Source organism: Balaenoptera physalus, assembly GCF_965194825.1.
Source record: "Balaenoptera physalus genome assembly, chromosome: 4".
Classification (NCBI taxonomy): domain Eukaryota; kingdom Metazoa; phylum Chordata; class Mammalia; order Artiodactyla; family Balaenopteridae; genus Balaenoptera; species Balaenoptera physalus.
The window spans coordinates 67,716,854-67,735,852 of record NC_138891.1 but is presented as its reverse complement, the minus strand read 5'-3'; the positions used below and the strand labels follow the sequence as shown (position 1 = coordinate 67,735,852).

The 18,999-nt window shown below is 37.3% G+C and overlaps 1 protein-coding gene across 1 annotated transcript in view; it reads right to left on the bottom strand.

Annotated features, from left to right (window-relative positions):
• Nucleotides 1-18,999, bottom strand: part of TPRG1 (tumor protein p63 regulated 1) — a gene marked incomplete at its 5' end in the record, with an annotated part of 118,796 nt that overhangs the window by 89,302 nt on the left and 10,495 nt on the right.

Sequence of the window (18,999 nt, the reverse complement as noted above, 5' to 3'; positions counted from 1 at the left end):
CCCAGTTCAGACTCTCAAGATAAGGGATTCTGTTAGCCCAAATCATTCCTCTGAGTTGTCTTTTTGAGTCTCACATCAGCTAACCGATTAGCCCCCATTTGTCCTATCAGCTCTGGCCAGGGGCTGAAGTTATATAGTAGAAAATAGGATTTGCCAGTGAGAAACACTTTATTCTTTTTTAGAATTGTTTTAACTATTCTAATTCCTTTGTCTTTCCATAAAAATTTTAGAATAGTGAGTTCCCTGGTGGTACAGTGGTTAAGAGTCCACCTGCCAATGCAGGGGACACGGGTTCGAGCCCTGGTCCGGGAAGATCCCACATGCCACGGAGCAACTAAGCCCTTGTGCCACAACTACTGAGCCTGCACTCTAGAGCCCGCGAACCACAACTACTGAGACTGCATGCCACAACTACTGAAGCCCTCGCACCTAGAGCCCATGCTCCACAACAAGAGAAGCCACCGCAGTGAGAAGCCTGTGCACCACAACTAGAGAAAGCCCACGTGCAGCAATGAAGACCCAATGCAACCATAAATAAATAAATAAATAAATAAATAAATATTAAAAAAATAAAATAAAACAGGCAAACTGAAAAAAATTTTTTAGAATAGTTTTGTCCATACCTACAAAAATCTTGCTGAGATTGAAAGGAATTATGTTTAACCTGTATGTCAAATTTGTGGAAAATTGACATCTTTACTATATTGATTCTTCCAATCTATGAACATGGGATTTAGATCTTTGTTTCTTTCATCAGCAGTTTGTAGCTTTCAGTGTGTAAGTCCTATACATATTTTGTTAGATTTACACTTAAATATTTTTCTTTTTTTGAGTGATTATAAATGTTATTATATTTTGTTTTTACCTCCTCAATGCTAGTGTATAGAAATATAATTGATTTTTTGATTTTTTTTTTAATTATTACTAAAATATTTTTTGTATGTTTATCATGTACCCTGGAAACTTGCTAAACTCATCTAATAGTTCTGGAAACTTTTTGGTAGATTCCTTGGAATTTTCTACATAGACTATCACGCCATCTACAATTAGGAACAGTTTTTATTCCTTCCTGTTTGACCTGTATGCATTTTATTTACTTTTCTTGCCTTGTTACACTGGCTAGAACCTCCAGGAGTATGTTGAATATTGGTAGTGAGAGTGGACACCTGCCTTGTTCCCAATTTTAGGGGGAAAACATTGTCTTTTCCCAACAGCATGATGTTAATTATAGGTTTTATGTAGATGTTCTTTATCAAACTGAAAAGGTTCCTCTCTGTTATTTCCTGAGGGTTTTTGTCATGAATGTGTACGTTGAATTTTGTCAAATGCTTTTTCTGCATCTATTGATCTGATCATATGATTTTTCTTCTTTAGCCTCTTAATATGGTGGATTACATTGATTAATTTTCTAATATTGAACTAGCCTTGCATCCCTGGAATAAACCCCACTTGGTCATGGTATATAATTATTTTTTTATATTGTTGAATTCTACTTGCCAATGTTTTGTTAAGAATTTTTAAATCTATATTCATCAGAGGTATTGGTCTGTAGTTTTATTTTTGTACTGTCTTTGTCTGGATTTAGTATCAAGTTAATACTGGCTTCATAGAATGAGCTGGGAAGTATTCCTTTCTCTTCTATTTTCTGGAAAAGATTATGTAAATTGGTGTTCATTCTTCTCTAAATGCTTAATAGAATCCTCCAGTGGAACCATCCAGGCCTAGATATTTCTTTTGGGGAAGGTTTTAATTACAAATTTAATTTCCTAATTGTTATAAGGCTACTTAAATTATCTATTTCATCTTGGGTGTGTGTATTGAGGAAAGGGTTCATTTCAGCTAAGTTGTCAAATTTATGTGTGTAGAGTTGTTGGCTATAATTCCTCACTATCTCTCTGGTGTTTGTCAGGTCTGTGTGATACCCCCTGTTTTATTCCTAATATTCGTAATTTATGACTTTTTTTTTTTGGGGGGGGGGTCATCCTTGCTAGCAGTTTGTCAACTTTATTGAAATTTTCAGAGAACCAGCTTTTTGCTTCTTTAATTTTTCCTATTGTTTTTGTTTTTTATTAACTTCTACTTTTATCTTTATTACTTCTTTCCTTCTCAGCTTTGGGTTTGTTCTTCTTTTTCTAATTTCTTGAAGCTGAAGCTTATACTATTGACTTAGGATGTTTCTTCAACTGATTTGAGCACTTTTCCTTTAATGCTATAAATTTCTTTCTCGGGACTGCTTCAGCTGTATCCCACACAGCTATGGATATGTTTTATCTTTATTTGTATTCCATTCAATGAACTTTTAAATTTCTTTGAAACTCTCTCTTTGACCTCAGGATTATCTACCCATATTTAGAAGTATGTTGTTCTGTTTCCAAACATTTAGTATTTTTCTGTTATCTTTCTATTATTGATTTCTTGTTTGATTCCACTGTAATCAGAGAACATACCCTGTATGATTTCAATTCTTTTAAATTTGGTGAGGTTTGCTTTGTAGTGCAAGATATGGTGGGTCTTGGTATATGTTCTGTGGGTGTTTGAAAAGAACATGTATTCTGCTGCTACTTGGTGGAGTGTTCTATAAATGCTGATTGGGTCGTAGTGTTGTTAAGTTCTTCTAAATCCTTGCTGAATTTTTGCCCATTTTTTAATAACAATTATTGAAAGAATGGTCTTGAAGTCTCCAACTGTAATCATGGATTTGTCTATTTCTCCTTTCAGTTCTATCAGTTTCATTTCAAAAATTTTGCAGCTCTATTATTTGGTGCATACACATTTAAGATTTCTCTGTCTTCTTGGATGAAAGGATTGACCCTTTCATCATTATACAGTTTCCTCTCAATTTCTCTGGTAATTTTCCTTGCTCAGAAGATTACATTTTTACTAATTCACATAGCACAGCATTTCAGAAGCCACAGCAATTCTTAAACTTGGTAGTTCTTTCTATTGAACATACTAGTGGAAGCAAGGCTCTTTTCTCTTCACATTGATTACTCTTCACAAACCCAACCTACTTTCCCTATAACAAGGCATTTTGGGATAACCTAGGGACCCAATAGAGTGGAGACAATTTCCTCTTTGTGTATCAGGCAGCACGTTTATTCATAAGAGACTATAATAGTTGTCTGTATAACAGCTGTAGTGACCTAAATGTGTTGATAGCCTCAATATTAAGGTTGAGGTCTTATTTGTTTTCTTTAATAAACCACACATTGGCAGTCCCCTAAATAATCAAGACTAAGTTTAAATTATTGGGCAATTATTTCCAGAATCTATTGCCTTTCTAATAATGTCAACACCCTATTTAACTCAAGACAGAAATGCCTATATAGTGGTCATGAAGGAAACATAAAGGCAGTGGTGTGCTGTAAATGGTAAACACATTCTAAAGTAACAATAATGATAATGATGATGCCCTGATTTTATTTCCTTGGTATAAATTCTCCTGTCATGACTGATTTCAAGATCCCAAGGTGAGGTGACTGGACCTGGAATTGGAAGAGATGCACACAGCTGGCTGTCATGAGTGGGAGAGCCGAGCACACACCACTGCATCAGGGAATGAAGTGGGGCCAGTGTAAGACAATGGGAAGTGACAAGGTGTTGTCAAACTGGAAGCACATACCTTAACTAAAAACATTCAAATTCAAATTTTGAAAAATACTTAGCAGGGTGGAAATGGCTTATGGATCTCCAATTTGTGACTCAAGAAAAAAATTTGATCCATGCTCCTTAGCCTGGCGTTCAAAATTCTTTCCTTTCTGGCTCCTTTCTGCCTTTCCAACTTCTTTCTAGTTCTCTGACTCTTGCTCACTAATCCAGCCACAGAGAACTGTCTGTGGTTCCCTGAGCCTGTCTCAGTTACTCTGCACAGATTCTTCCCTCTTCCTGAGATGTTCTTTCCCATAATATCTTTTTTGGAAATTTCTCTTCCTCCCTTAATCCTGGATGTCCCCTTGACCTATGTCTACAATGCAGACACATTGAGTTCTGAGCTCTCACAGAATAATTTGTAGGACTGTGTATCAGCAAGTATCATATTGTGCTGTGACTTCCTTTACATGTCCTCCTTCCCCACAAGACTGAGAGTTCCTTGAAGACAGAAATTTTGTCTTACTTGTTTCTGTATTTTCATCATTTAGGGCAGAGTCTGGCTTATGTAAGGAGCTCAGTAAACACATAAATGATTGTATAAATGGGTGAATATTATTAATAATAATAATAGTTATTATCATTATAAAAGCAAACACTTAGGTGGCACATACTACGTGGCAAAAATTGGTATAAGCATTGTATATATTTTAAATAATTTAATTCTTAAATTAATATCCCTCTTTACATAGCCATTTTATAAATGATAAAACTGAGGCCCAGAGGATGTAAGAGACTTACATACCAAGGTCACATAGCTAATAAGTGATGGAGCTGGGCATTTAGCTTCATTAGACCTTTTTTCACCACTTGGTTCTTCCTGACCCCTCCTTAACTCATAGCAGTCTTGGGAAAACAAACACTTCCAAGTACGTTTGTGACTGCAGTATCTAAATGTCCTCACTATCCTGTAATTCAGGTTACTTAGGGACCATTAGCTATCTGGATGAGGCTGTTGCCATGGAGGAATTTATAGAGAAAAGCAATGTGTTTAATTAAGTGGTTGTCGAAAACACCCACCCAGAATAAATGGATTCTGGCAACAGAGGTGCCTTTGTTGCTGCCAGAGTCCTGCCACAGGTCATTAACATCTTGATAGATTTGAGGCATTTTCAGCCTGAGTGCTTTCACCCAAGGATGGGGGAAGTCTCGTTGAGCTTTGAGCTGCTTGGAGGCCCAGGGTAATAGAGGCAGGACTCGATGGATGGACCCTGCTAATGTCAGTGAAGGGCTTCAAGCAATAGATGGCTCTATCAGAATTAGATGCAAGTCAAGTCCATGATCAGTTCTGAGCCCCTACCAAATGCCAGACACTATACTAAGTACTGGCAGGTGGGCAGAGATGGGCTTGGACAAAGGTGACTCCGAATCAGGCCCTGACTTAAGGAATGCTTTCCTCACAATGTACACAATGAACTATATTATGTTGTATAAGGTGAGCACAGAGACGGGAGAGATTATTCTGGTTGAGTTAATATGGAAAGGCTTTATAGGCATAGTGTCCCTGAAGGACAGGAAAGTTCTGGATGAACAGGAAGGAGAGAAAACATACCAAATAGAGCAAATTGGATGAGTACAATCATGAAGCCAAGGTATTGTGTCAGGAATTTCAGGGGAACAGCAGGCAATTCAATTTGACTGGTAGAATTTGTTAAAGGGCATAATGGTAAGTAAGGTTGGAAAGGGAAATTCGGTCCATGACATGTAGGGTCTTAGAGATGCAACAGAAGGGTATATAGGCAGTGAGAATCCACTGATATCCTCAGAGCATGAGCATGAGAGTGATCTAGACCGGTGCTTCTCAAACTTTAATGATAGGAATCAACTGGAGATCCTATGAAAATGCAGACTCAGGTTTAGTATGACTGGGGTGGGTGCTGAGGGTCGGCATTGCTAACAAGCTCCTAGGTGATGCTGCTGCTGCAGATTCCAAGACCACACTTTGAGTAGCAAAGTCTAGAATAAATGAAAGTATGCAAAAATGAGTGGGGTTGGGTAGGAGATACATTTCAGGTTGTTAATTTGCATATTACATTTATTATTCATGACTAAAATGTTTAGCAGTCCCTGATTCCTCAGTTCACTTGGGGTTTTGGTTTGGGTGTGTCTTTATTTTTTAAATTATTAGTAGCAGTGTTTTTCATTACAAAAGTAGTTCAGCATTCCTAATTACACTGTGACAAGATAAAGTATGATTGACCTTAGCCCATCAACGGCAGCCACCATTCCCTACAAGTATCTGACTTTTTACTTGATTCTGGGAAAAGACTAAATAAAGTCAAACGGACAACACAAGGCCAGAAAGATCTGGAGAGGAAAAGAGGAAAAGGTCTCTGAACCTGCCCAAGGAATCACTGTCCTTTTCCCTGCAAACAATAGACAATCAATGAAGAAACCAGACACAGGCACAAAGATCATTTAACCAATTTAAACCGTGGTGATGGCTGTGTCGGGAGATGAAAAAAATCACAAAAGGCAGCAAGAGCAGTACAGTGAGAAGACAACTGGGCTGAGAGAGAGGTCCTGAGAAGTCAAGCCGTCCTGTGACCCTTAATAAGTGGTTGCCCTTAGATAGGTCATTTAATCTCTGGGTTTCTTCAACCAGAAAATAAAGCCAATAGTTCCTCCTTGCCTTCTTCCCTGGGTCTGTTTGAAGATCAAATGTGAGTGCAAGTGTGAAAGCAAACACAGGCATTGCTTTGGGGATCAGTGAACTCCAGTGGCACCCTGTGCCTGGGAAATCATTCGGTCTCCTGTGCCTCAACATTGCTTCACTTCCCGGATGCCTTTCTTTTTATTTAAACATCTAGGATAGTTCTTTCTTCTGGGAAATCATTCTAAATTAAGCAGAGATGCCCTGCACAATTCCACTTACCCCACCAAGCCCAAGAAACAGAATTCTGAGTTTAACCTTTGGGTTACAATCTGATAAGGGGCAAACATGGAATCTGGGCACAGTAGCAAAAGACCATTTTAGCAAAAGTCAGGGCAGCATAATGCATTGGAGCCCTGTCTCTGCTACTTTAGAGCTGTGTCAGTCTTCTTTTTCAAAAATTTTTATTGAAATATAGTTGATTTATAATGTGTTAGTTTCAGGTATACAGTAAAGTGATTTAGTTATACAATATATACATATATATATATATATTTATATATATATATATATATATATATATATATATATATTCTTTTTTTACATTCTCTTCCATTATAGGTTATTACAAGATATTGAGTATAGTTCCCTGTGCTATAGAGTAGGTCTTTTTTGTTTATCTATTTTGTATGTGTTACTCTTCTGAGCTTTGATTTCCTCATCTGAAAATTGGAGTTCATGTTTCCTGCCTCAGACAATTGTTATGAAGATTGAATTAAATGAAGAAGAGTAATGTTTAAACTATAAAGTGCTACAGGAATATTACTTACGATTTTTTATCAGAAAATAAGTGGAGATTGCCTTATATATTTTCATTTCTCTTTCCAATTGTGAAATGTTACTCTGGCCCACTGGTAACTCTCCCTTACTTGGTGCTTCAATTTTAAAAGGATAATATAAACCTTTACATTTGTGTAGCCACTGACAGTTTAAAAGTAATTGTCTACTACTTTACAGAAATTACAAGATAACCAAGAAAAATACAAGGAAAAAAACCTAAGAAAAATGCCATTTAGAGATCATCAAAATTATATAAATTATACAAATATAATGGTAAATGCATGGAAAGCACTTATCGCAAGGTACAGTTTAAGTGCTCAATAAATGTTACCTATTAATGTTATAAAATCTTTGACAGAAGATTGCATGGAGAAAAGCTGGAATGATATATACCAAAAATTAACACTAGCTGTGCTTCTTTCAAGAGCATTGGATTTCTAATGGATTAAAGACTGTATTAAAACAAATTCACTAATTTAAAAAAACAAAATGGAAAGCCCACTCAAGTTCACCTAGCTACACTGATAATAAGTAGCAGAGCCAGGAATCAAACCCAAGTCTTCTCATTCCAAATTCAGGACTCTTTCTATGACACCAGGCTGCTTCCTTGACTTCACTTTCATTCTACTGTCTTTATGTCCGACACAGATAGTTAGTCGGATTTCACCAAAGTCTGAGGATAAAAACCTAGGTGGGTTTTGAGAGAAATAGTCAATGAAACATGCTGAAAGTATTTGCCATGAAGATGAAGAGCAAGAGTTACTTGATCCCAGCCACTAGAGGCAAGTCCTCTCATTCAGGAATAAGAGGGATGAGAACAAAAACCCACACCACCACTTCACACTAATGTGTGTGGAGGGAAGATCCCATCTCCTCCCGCCTCCTGAAACACCACAGACAAAGACATCTTGAGTACATTTGACTGAAGAGCCACGTCATTGCCATCGTATTGCACTTTTCTGAGACTCAATAGAGTGTCAAGATGTTCTCCTTGGTACTGGCTTAATGGATCACTTCTAAAAGCGTATGCACTATTTATTGTAAAAGCCCTTTCCCAGAGGGCCAAGAAAGACAGTACAAGGAGGAGATAAACATCATCCTGTCTTTACAGCTGTAAAGTTATAAAATTCCTAAATGGGTTGGGCTGGGCTGGAAGCCTGAGTCTCACTTGAAGTCTCCTTATGGTATTCTTTTTTTTTTTTCTTTTGAATTTTTAAATTTTATTTTACTTATTTATTTTTTATATAGCAGGTTCTTATTAGTTATCTATTTTATACATATTAGTATATATGGTACACTTTAAGAATACCTTAGGGTATTCTTAATGGTTTCAGCTAACTGGGATCTCGCTGGAGCTGATAGCATCTCTCTAGTTCTCCTTTTGGTCTCTCTGTCCATCCTCCTTGTATTCGCTACCCAAGTGCCTTCAAACTCATTTTTCTAATCTGCTGAATGATATATCTGTCTAAATTTAGAACATCTCAAAGAAGTTAATCTGCACTAGTTTGGGTGATATACCTTGGAAAATGCTTTGACTGACTTAATGTTATTTCATGCCCTTAGCACCTATAGAAGGCAGGCCTATATAAATATGTCAGGATTACTGTCCCTTTTGAAAACTAATGGAGATGGCATCTGTACACATATGTAGAACCATCTATTCAATACCACTATGAGGAGGCTCTATGGATGCCTCAGACACATTTTTTTCCCCACAACTTTATACAACAAGTTCTGTACAAAGTGAATGACAAGACTGTTGGGAGGATTAAGTGAGACTGTGTGCACAGTTTCTCCTCCAATGTTTGGCATATGGTGGTTTCTCAGTAAGGTAGAGTTACCATGTCCTTCTTAACTTAGAATTGTGGCACAGACAGCCCATCAGTTTGTCAGGCCAAAGCCCAAGCATTACCCGGAACTCCTTCCTCCTAGATGATTAAACACAAAGATCCACAAAGCCCAGCTATGTCAGTTGTCAGCTTATTGCTTCTCAGTTCCTAATGCACACTTCAGTATATGCTCTATGATAAACATCAGATTCCCTTAAGCACTTCTGCTTTCAAGTGTGCCCCATGTTATGATTTTGCAGTACAGAGCACTAAAGGGATACAGAGGAAAAAGAGGCCTTTTGGAATTTCCAGCTTAGGCTGGGAGTCAGCAGGTTGATGTGAGAACAGCCAATGGCCTCTGCCCCAGCCAGAACACAGACCCTCTGCAACCTTGCAACCTCTCCTTGGCATTCATCTTTCCTCAGCCACCTGTCCAGACTTCATCCATTCACCAATGAAAAAGGTGACTTTTTGCTGAATTGGATAATAATTTTTGAATTCTGGAAGAATATTTCCTCAACTTTTCTGTGCTATGACAATATTATAGCCACAGACATGACTCACTTTTAAACTTAATCTGCATTGTTAATATATCTTCTATTACTTTCTTAAGTTTAGACAATAAACAAAACAATAAATCAAACTCTGATCTCTAGTTTGCTTATTTCCACGGGATAATCACTGTCACTGGGGCCAATTTCAAGCTACCAACCTGATATCACTGAACATCCAGTTGGTAGAGATGGGCAGGAACACACTGTCGTGTATTGTTTCCACCACACAAATAGAATAGGCAAAAATAACCCCCAGAGCATACATAACAGCAAAGTGAAGTAAAATCATCAGAGGATGAGGCATTTTGAGTATATTACCTTTGTTTTAAATTTATTTGGGGTGAAAGGTAAAAACCCACCAGACCAAACAAATGAAGAAGAAATAGGCAGTCTACCTGAAAAAGAATTCAGAGTAATGATAGTAAAGATGATCCAAAATCTTGGAAATAGAATGGAGAAAATTCAAGAAATGTTTAACAAGGACCTAGAAGAACTGAAGAGCAAACAAACAATGATGAACAACACAATAAATGAAATTAAAAATTCTCTAGAAGGAATCAATAGTAGAATAACTGAGGCAGAAGAACGGATAAATGACCTGGAAGACAAAAATAGTGAAAATAACTACCGCAGAGCAGAATAAAGAAAAAAGAATGAAAAAAATTGAGGACAGTCTCAGAGACCTCTGGGACAACATTAAATGCACCAACATTCAAATTATAGGGGTCCCAGAAGAAGAAGAGAAAAAAAAAGGGGACTGAGAATATATTTGAAGAGATTATAGTTGAAAACTTCCCTAATATGGAAAAGGAAAGAGTCAATCAAGTCAAGGAAGCACAGAGAGTCCCATCCAGGATAAATCCAAGGAGAAACATGCCAAGACACATATTAATCAAACTATCAAAAATTAAATACAAAGAAAAAATATTAAAAGTAGCAAGGGAAAAGCAACAAATAACATAAAAGGGAATCCCCATAAGGTTAACAGCTGATTTTCAGCAGAAACTCTGCAAGCAGGAAGGGAGTAGCAGGACATATTTAAAGTGATGAAAGGGAAAAATCTACAGCCAAGATTACTCTACCCAGCAAGGATCTCATTCAGATTCGACAGAGAAATTAAAACCTTTACAGACAAGAAAAAGCTAAGAGAATTCACCACCACCAAACCAGCTTTACAACAAATGCTAAAGGGACTTCTCTAAGCAGGAAACACAAGACAAGGAAAAGACCTATAATAACAAACCCAAAACAATTAAGAAAATGGAAATAGGAACATACATATCGACAACTACCTTAAATGAAAATGGATTAAATGCTCCAACCAAAAGACATAGACTGGCTGAATGGATACAAAAATAAGACCCATATATATATGCTGTCTACAAGAGACCCACTTCATACCTAGGGACACACACAGACTGAAAGTGAGGGGATGGAAAAAGATATTCCACGCAAATGGAAATCAAAAGAAAGCTGGAGTAGCAATTCTCATATCAGACAAAATGGACTTTAAAATGAAGACTATTACAAGAGACAAAGAAGGACAATACATAATAATCAAGGGTTCAATCCAAGAAGAAGATATAACAATTGTAAATATTTATGCACCCAACATAGGAGCACCTCAATACATAAGGCAAATGCTAACAGCCATAAAAGGAGGAATCGATAGTAACACAATAATAGCAGGGGACTTTAACACCTCACTTTCACCATGGACAGATCATCCAAAATGAAAATAAATAAGGAAATACAAGCTTTAAATGATACATTAAACAAGATGGACTTAATTGACATTTATAGGACATTCCATCCAAAAACAACAGAATACATTTTCTTCTCAAGTGCTCATGGAACATTCTCCAGGATAGATCATATCTTGGGTCACACATCAAGCCTTGGTAAATTTAAGAAAATTGAAATCCTATCAAGTATCTTTTCTGAACACAACGCTATGAGACTAGATATCAATTACAGGAAAAAAATCTGTAAAAAATAGAAATACATGGAGGCTAAACAATGCACTACTAAATAACCAAGAAATCACTGAAGAAATCAAAGAGGAAATCAAAAAATACCTAGAAACAAATGACAATGAAAACACGATGACCCAAAACCTATGGGATGCAGCAAAAGCAGTTCTAAGAGGGAAGTTTATAGCAATACAATCCTACCTCAAGAAACAAGAAAAATCTCAAATAAACAACCTAACCTTACACCTAAAGCGATTAGAGAAGGAAGAACAAAAAAAACCCAAAGTTAGCAGAAGGACAGAAATCATAAAGATCAGATCAGAAATAAATGAAAAAGAATTGAAGGAAACAATAGCAAAGATAAATAAATCTAAAAGCTAGTTCTTTGAGAAGATAAACAAAATTGATAAACCATTAGCTAGATGAATCAAGAAATAAAGGGAGAAGACTCAAATCAATAAAATTAGAAATGAAAAAGAAGAAGTATTAACTGACACTGCAGAAACACAAAGTATCATGAGAGATTACTACAAGCAACTATATGCCAATAAAATGGACAACCTGAAAGAAATGGACAAATTCTTAGAAAAGCACAACCTTCCGAGACTGAACCAGGAAGAAATAGAAAATATAAACAGGCAAGTCACAAACACTGAAATTGAAATTGTGATTAAAAATCTTCCAACAGGGCTTCCCTGGTGGCGCAGTGGTTGAGAATCTGCCTGTGAATGCAGGGGACACAGGTTCGAGCCCTGGTCTGGGAAGACCCCGCATGCCGCGGAGCAACTAGGCCCGTGAGTCACAATTACTGAGTCTGTGAGTCTGGAGCCTGTGCTCTGCAACAAGAGAGGCCGCGATAATGAGAGGCCTGCGCACCGTGATGAAGAGTGACCCCCACTTGCCACAACTAGAGAAAGCCCTCGCACAGAAACGAAGACCCAACACAGCCATAAACAAAAACAAAACAAATAAATAAATAAATAATTTTAAAAAAAATCTTCCAACAAACAAAACCCAAGGACCAGATGGCTTCACAGGCAAATTCTATCAAACATTCAGAGAAGAGCTAACACCTATCCTTCTCAAACTCTTCCAAAATATAGCAGAGGGAGGAACAATCCCAAACTCATTCTACGAGGCCACAATTACCCTGATACCAAAACCAGAAAAAGATGTCACAAAAGAAGAAAGCTACAAGCCAATATCACTGATGAACATAAATGCAAAAATCCTAAACAAATACTAGCAAACAGAATCCAACAGCACATTAAAAGGTTCATACACCATGATCAAGTGGGGTTTATTCCTGGAATGCAAGGATTCTTCAATATACACAAATCAATCAATGTGATAAACCATATTAACAAACTGAAGGAGAAAAACCATATGATCATCTCAATAGATGCAGAAAAAGCTTTCAACAAAATTCAACACCCATTTATGATAAAAACCCTCCAGAAAGTAGGCATAGAGGGAACTTACCTCAACATAATAAAGGTTATATATGACAAAACCCACAGCCAACATCATTTTCAATGGTGAAAAACTGAAAGCATTTCCACTAAGATCAGGAACAAGACAAAGTTGCCCAGTCTCGCCACTATTATTCAACATAGTTTTGGAAGTTTTAGCCACAGCAATCAGAGAAGAAGAAGAAATAAAAGGAATCCAAATTAGAAAAGAGGAAGTAAAACTGTCACTGTTTGCAGATGACATGATACTATACATGGAGAATCCTAAACATGCTACCAGAAAACTAGTAGAGCTGATCAATGAATTTGGTAAAGTAGCAGGATACAAAATGAATACACAGAAATCTCTTGCATTCCTATACACTGATGATGAAAAATCTGATAGAGAAAGTAAGGAAACACTTCCATTTACCATTGCAACAAAAAGAATAAAATACCTAGGAATAAACCTACCTAAGGAGACAAAAGACCTGTATGCAGAAAACTATAAGACACTGATGAAAGAAATTAAAGATGATACAAACAGATGGAGAGATATACCATGCTTGTGGATTGGAAAAATCAACATTGTGAAAATGACTATACTACCCAAAGCAATCTACAGATTCAATGCAATCCCTATCAAACTACCAATGGCATTTTTCACAGAACTAGAAGAAAAAATTTCACAATTTGTATGAAAACAAAAAAGACCCCAGAGCAATCTTGAGGAAGAAAAACGAAGCTGGAGGAATCAGGCTCCTGGACTTCAGACTATACTACAAAGTTACAGTAATCAAGACAGTATGGTACTGGCACAAAAACAGAAATATAGATTGGTGGAACAGGATAGAAAGCCCAGAGATAAACCCACACACATACGGTCACATTATCTTTGATAAAGGAGGCAAGACTATACAATGGAGAAAAGACAGCCTCTTCAATAAGTGGTGCTGGGAAAACTGGACAGCTACATGTAAAAGAATGAAATTAGAACACTCCCTAACATCATACACAAAAATAAACTCAAAATGGATTAAAGACCTAAATGTAAGGCCAGACACTATAAAACTCTTAGAGGAAAACATAGGCAGAACACTCTATGACATAAATCACAGCAAGATCCTTTTTGACCCACGGAAATAAAAACAAAAATAAATGGGACCTAATGAAACTTAAAAGCTTTTGCACAGCAAAGGAAACCACAAACAAGACAAAAAAACAACCCTCAGAATGGGAGAAAATTTTTGCAAATGAAGCAACTGACAAAGGATTAATCTCCAAAATTTACAAGCAACTCATGCAGCTCAATATCAAAAATACAAAAAAACCAATTCAAAAATGGGTAGAAGACCTAAATAGATGTTTCTCCAAAGAAGATATACAGATTGCCAACAAACACATGAAAGGATGCTCAACATCACTAATTATTAGAGAAATGCAAATCAAAACTACAGTGAGTGGCTTCCCTGGTGGCGCAGTGGTTGAGAATCTGCCTGCCAGTGCAGGGGACATGGGTTCGAGCCCTGGTCTGGGAGGATCCTACATGCCGCGGAGCGGCTAGGCCCGTGAGCCACAACTACTGAGCCTGCGCGTCTGGAGCCCGTGCTCCGCAACAAGAGAGGCCGCGATAGCGAGAGGCCCGCGCACCGCGATGAAGAGTGGCCCCCGCTCGCCGCAACTAGAGAGAGCCCTCGCACAGAAACGAAGACCCAATACAGCCATAAATAAATAAATAAAAAATAATTTAAAAAAAAAAACAAACTACAGTGAGGTATCACCTCACACCAGTCAGAATGGCCATCATCAAAAAATCTACAAACAATAAATGCTGGAGAGGGTGTGGAGAAAAGGGAACCCTCTTGCACTGTTGGTGGGAATGTAAATTGATACAGCCACTATCGAGAATAGTATGGAGGTTCCTTAAGAAACTAAAAATAGAACTACCATACGACCCAGCAATCCCACTACTGGGCATATACCCTGAGAAAACCATAATTCAAAAAGAGTCATGTACCACAATGTTCATTGCAGCTCTATTTACAATATCCAGGACATGGAAGTAACCTAAGTGTCCATCGACAGATAAATAGATAAAGAAGATGTGGCACATATATACAATGGAATATTACTCAGCCATAAAAAGAAATGAAATTGAGTTATTTTGTAATGAGGTGGGTGGACCCAGAGTCTGTCATACAGAGTGAAGTAAGTCATAAAGAGAAAAACAAATACCATATGCTAACACATATATATGGAATCTTAAAGAAAAAAAAAGGAAAAAAAAGTTTCTGAAGAACCTAGGGGCAGGACAGGAATAAAGATACAGATGTAGAGAATGGACTTGAGGACACAGGGAGGAGGAAGGGTAAGCTGGGACGAAGTGAGAGAGTGGCATGGATATATATACACTACCAAATGTAAAATAGATAGCTAGTGGGAAGCAGCCGCATGGCACAGGGAGATCAGCTCAGTGGTTTGTGTCCACCTAGAGGGGTGGGATAGGGAGGGTGGGAGGGAGACACAAGAGAGAGGGGATATGGGGATATATGTATACATATAGCTGATTCACTTTGTTATACAGCAGAAACTAACACACCATTGTAAAGCACTTATACTCCAATAAAGATGTTAAAAATAATAATAATAAATAAAATAAAATTCAAAAAAATTTATTTGGGGGTGAAACTAATTTAATTTAATTTTACATATAATAATAACTTGTAAAAGTATATAATTTAAATTTAAGAATTAACAACTGACTCTCAAAATTCCTGAAATCCTACCATTCACCTCTTATGAGCACGTGTGAACCAGCTCCAGCATGCCACTGGATCAGACCCTCATGGATATTGCATAAGTATCTAATATGTCACCTAGCCTCCCACCCATTCATTGATCCTCCACATTTCAAACATGTATGGGCCACAAACCCTGATCCACAATTTCAAATTCAACAAAGCTCTGAAAATTGCAGCCGTGGTGCAAACTCACTTTGCAGTAAAACCGGATCTGAACCAGCATGACCATTTATTCTATTTTTAATATCACATGTTTCCCTGCAAAGATATTAATATGTTTGATTATGGGCGGTTGTCCCAGACCTCCACTTGGGGCATAAAATAAACAACATATGCATTGTTTTACATTTCCAAAATATGAAAAATTCTCAGCTGATTCAAGGGTTTTGGATAAGGGATTGTGGACTTTTAGTGATCTTCATAAAATATAAATACAGTCACATGTTCTCACCCATCAGAGCCTCCCTATCACCTAAGGGATAGAATCGAAGTTCTTAAACATGATACACAAGACCCATAAGCCCTTTTCAAGTTTCCTCTCAACAGCTCCCACCTTGCCCTCCTATATCAAACTACTTCTAGGAGTCTGACCAACCATGACTAAAGATGGAGCTGGGCTTATTAGTCACCCCACATCTACACCGTATATCCTTGGGGAAAGAATCATAACCCAGCTAATGCAGGGGTGTGGTGGTCCATCTTTCTTGCTCTATCACTTATGGGATCTTCATCTGGCCACTTCATTTTCCCTGGTCTCCACCGCTCATCTATAAAATGGGAATCATAAAACTAACAAGGACATAGGGAAGGTAAAGCAAGTTCATGGACATGAAGATACTTTTGCATGTGCTATATACTACATTAAAAGGGTTTTTACTATTCATCATTCTGAAACTGGAATACTGGTTTGAAAGCAGATATTCTTTAAACCACTGATGAGTAGCCAGGGATTTCTCATCTACCCAGAAGGAGCTGAAAGTTGATGTACATGAAGCCCAATCTTTTCTGTCACATACAAAAAAAGTGTTATGCTTGAAAAGAGTCTTGTGTGGTTGGTGAGCTGGGGAAATTGGTCTATGTTACAGCCCCTGTAACTCGCAGGAATGGATGGGTCTTATTCCATTAGAAAAAGGAGGAAAGGGGACAAGAGCAGCCCAGGCTCTCACCTTTCTGGGCCTGTGTGTTTACACATTTGTTTTGTTCAGTCTTGCTGTCGTTATTTTGGAGGTTTTGTTTTTTGTTTGATTGGTTTTGCTGTTGCTGTTTGTTGCTGCACTACAAATAGACAGAGGACTTAAGTCTGAAAGGTCATTCAAAACCTATGCATGCCCCTCCTTTGACAAACAGCTTCCTATCTTCTGCTTGAACAGTCACAGTGAACGGGAGCCCATTCATTTAGTCCAGATGCCTGAACATTTTCTTTACAACTGGCACCTCCTTCCATTACATGAAGGCAGTCTGAACCAGCTACAAAGAGTAACAGGCAAAGAAAAGAAACTGGCAATGTCTTACTCTGGTAAAAACGACTGGAATCAGATCTTTTCTTTTTTTTTTTTTTTTTTCAGATCTTTTCTTGAAAGCAGATTTTGATGGAGGGTTGTGGGAGAAGTGAAAGAATTTGGAGAGAGAAGAATGACCAAAAAAGAACACAAAATCACTACCATTTAAAAAGGAGAAATGGGTTCCAATGTGCAAAGGAAGAAAGTCTGATAGCAAATAAGCAAATATGATTGCTTGAAATTCTACATGCACAGGATACATGCCTCATTATTGTCCTTAATATAAATGGGTACCACAAGACAAAAGAGAAATAGAAAACTAGTTGCCAGAGAGTTCTTACCAACTTTCTGAACTTCCTATTAGGTTCAGAGGTAGGTACAAGACTTGTGTCTTTGGGGCAAAGCTGTTCATACTTACCTGAAAACTGCTGGTGTTAGTACTCATCCTAGTTGATGTTAAATCAAGCACACAATTATAGTGCTAAACCTCAATGCAGATCACACAATCAGATTTATCTTTCGAAAATTGATATCTACAGGCCATTGTAATCACTGAGCAGAAACATTCAGACAAACAAAAAACAAGTCAAACTTCTATACAAATAAAATCAAACAAAATATGCACCATTAAAGAAATTACTGATTCTATTATTTGAGAATTCAAAAATAGCCACCACTGGATTTGAAAGACCACGTTTGTGCGTTCTTTCTTATAAATGAGATACAGTGTAGAAATGAAATGAGATATATTGTAGAAAAAAAGTGAGATACATTGTAGAAACAAAATAGGTAAGTGTTTACTTCTGATGTGACCTTCAGAATTTACATAGACATCTCGCTTAATCAAGGCAGCCTTTTCATTTGCACAAATCATATTTTACTCTGCAGATGGGAGGTGGAGAGTAGAGAATAAAACGTAAGTTGGTGAAAGTGAATAAATTAAAAGACTTTTCATTAAAGGTAACCCAGAGATGATAGAGATAGACATGGACAAGATAGAAATAAAGGTAGAGGCTACCAATAACAACGTCAAAAACTATTGCCTTTTACCAATAGTTAGTACTTGAGAACAGAGGAAGGACACTGATGTCCATTGAAAATCCACTATGTGCTAGGGACTTTGCTAAGAATTTTACAATGTTACCTTGTTTAGTCTTCATAACAACTTGTCAGGTATATATCATTATCTACAATTCATAGATGAAGACACAAATGCTCAGAACTTATCAGCTTGGTTTTCAAAAATTCATTTTAATTCAATTTTTGCAACCCATTTGAAACAAAAATATGATATGGTGGTCAGAAAGATGGATTCACATGTTATTTGGTTCTGCATTCCTTTGATTGAGGGATTTGTTCTGCTCGACTGGAAGGTTAAACATTCCAGTGTTGTCCTCCTAAAATTTATTCAAAGAAGATGTCCCTCCCAGAAGTGAAAGATAAAATGATTCTTCACTCAGGTGTAGAAATGACTGAGCTTTTCGGCTGGAACCTTTGGTGATTGTATTACCAAGAAAACTTACTGAACCAATTAAGTATCTCAAATGGAGTTCTAATTGCATTCTCCATTTAATATCATGGATTCTGCAGAAGAAAAGAGATGCCTCTTACCCTTATTATGTGCATATTTTACTTATGATTATAAGGACTATGGCATTCCTAATATTCACCTGGTGGGTGAAAAAAAGGTCACACAGACACTAGAGTTTCAGAGTAGGACAGAAAGTTAACCATCTTCATTGTGTCTTTGGCAATGAAAACCCCTGTAGCTAAGATAAGTCTTGAGGGTGAATGGAGCAGTCATTAAAGTG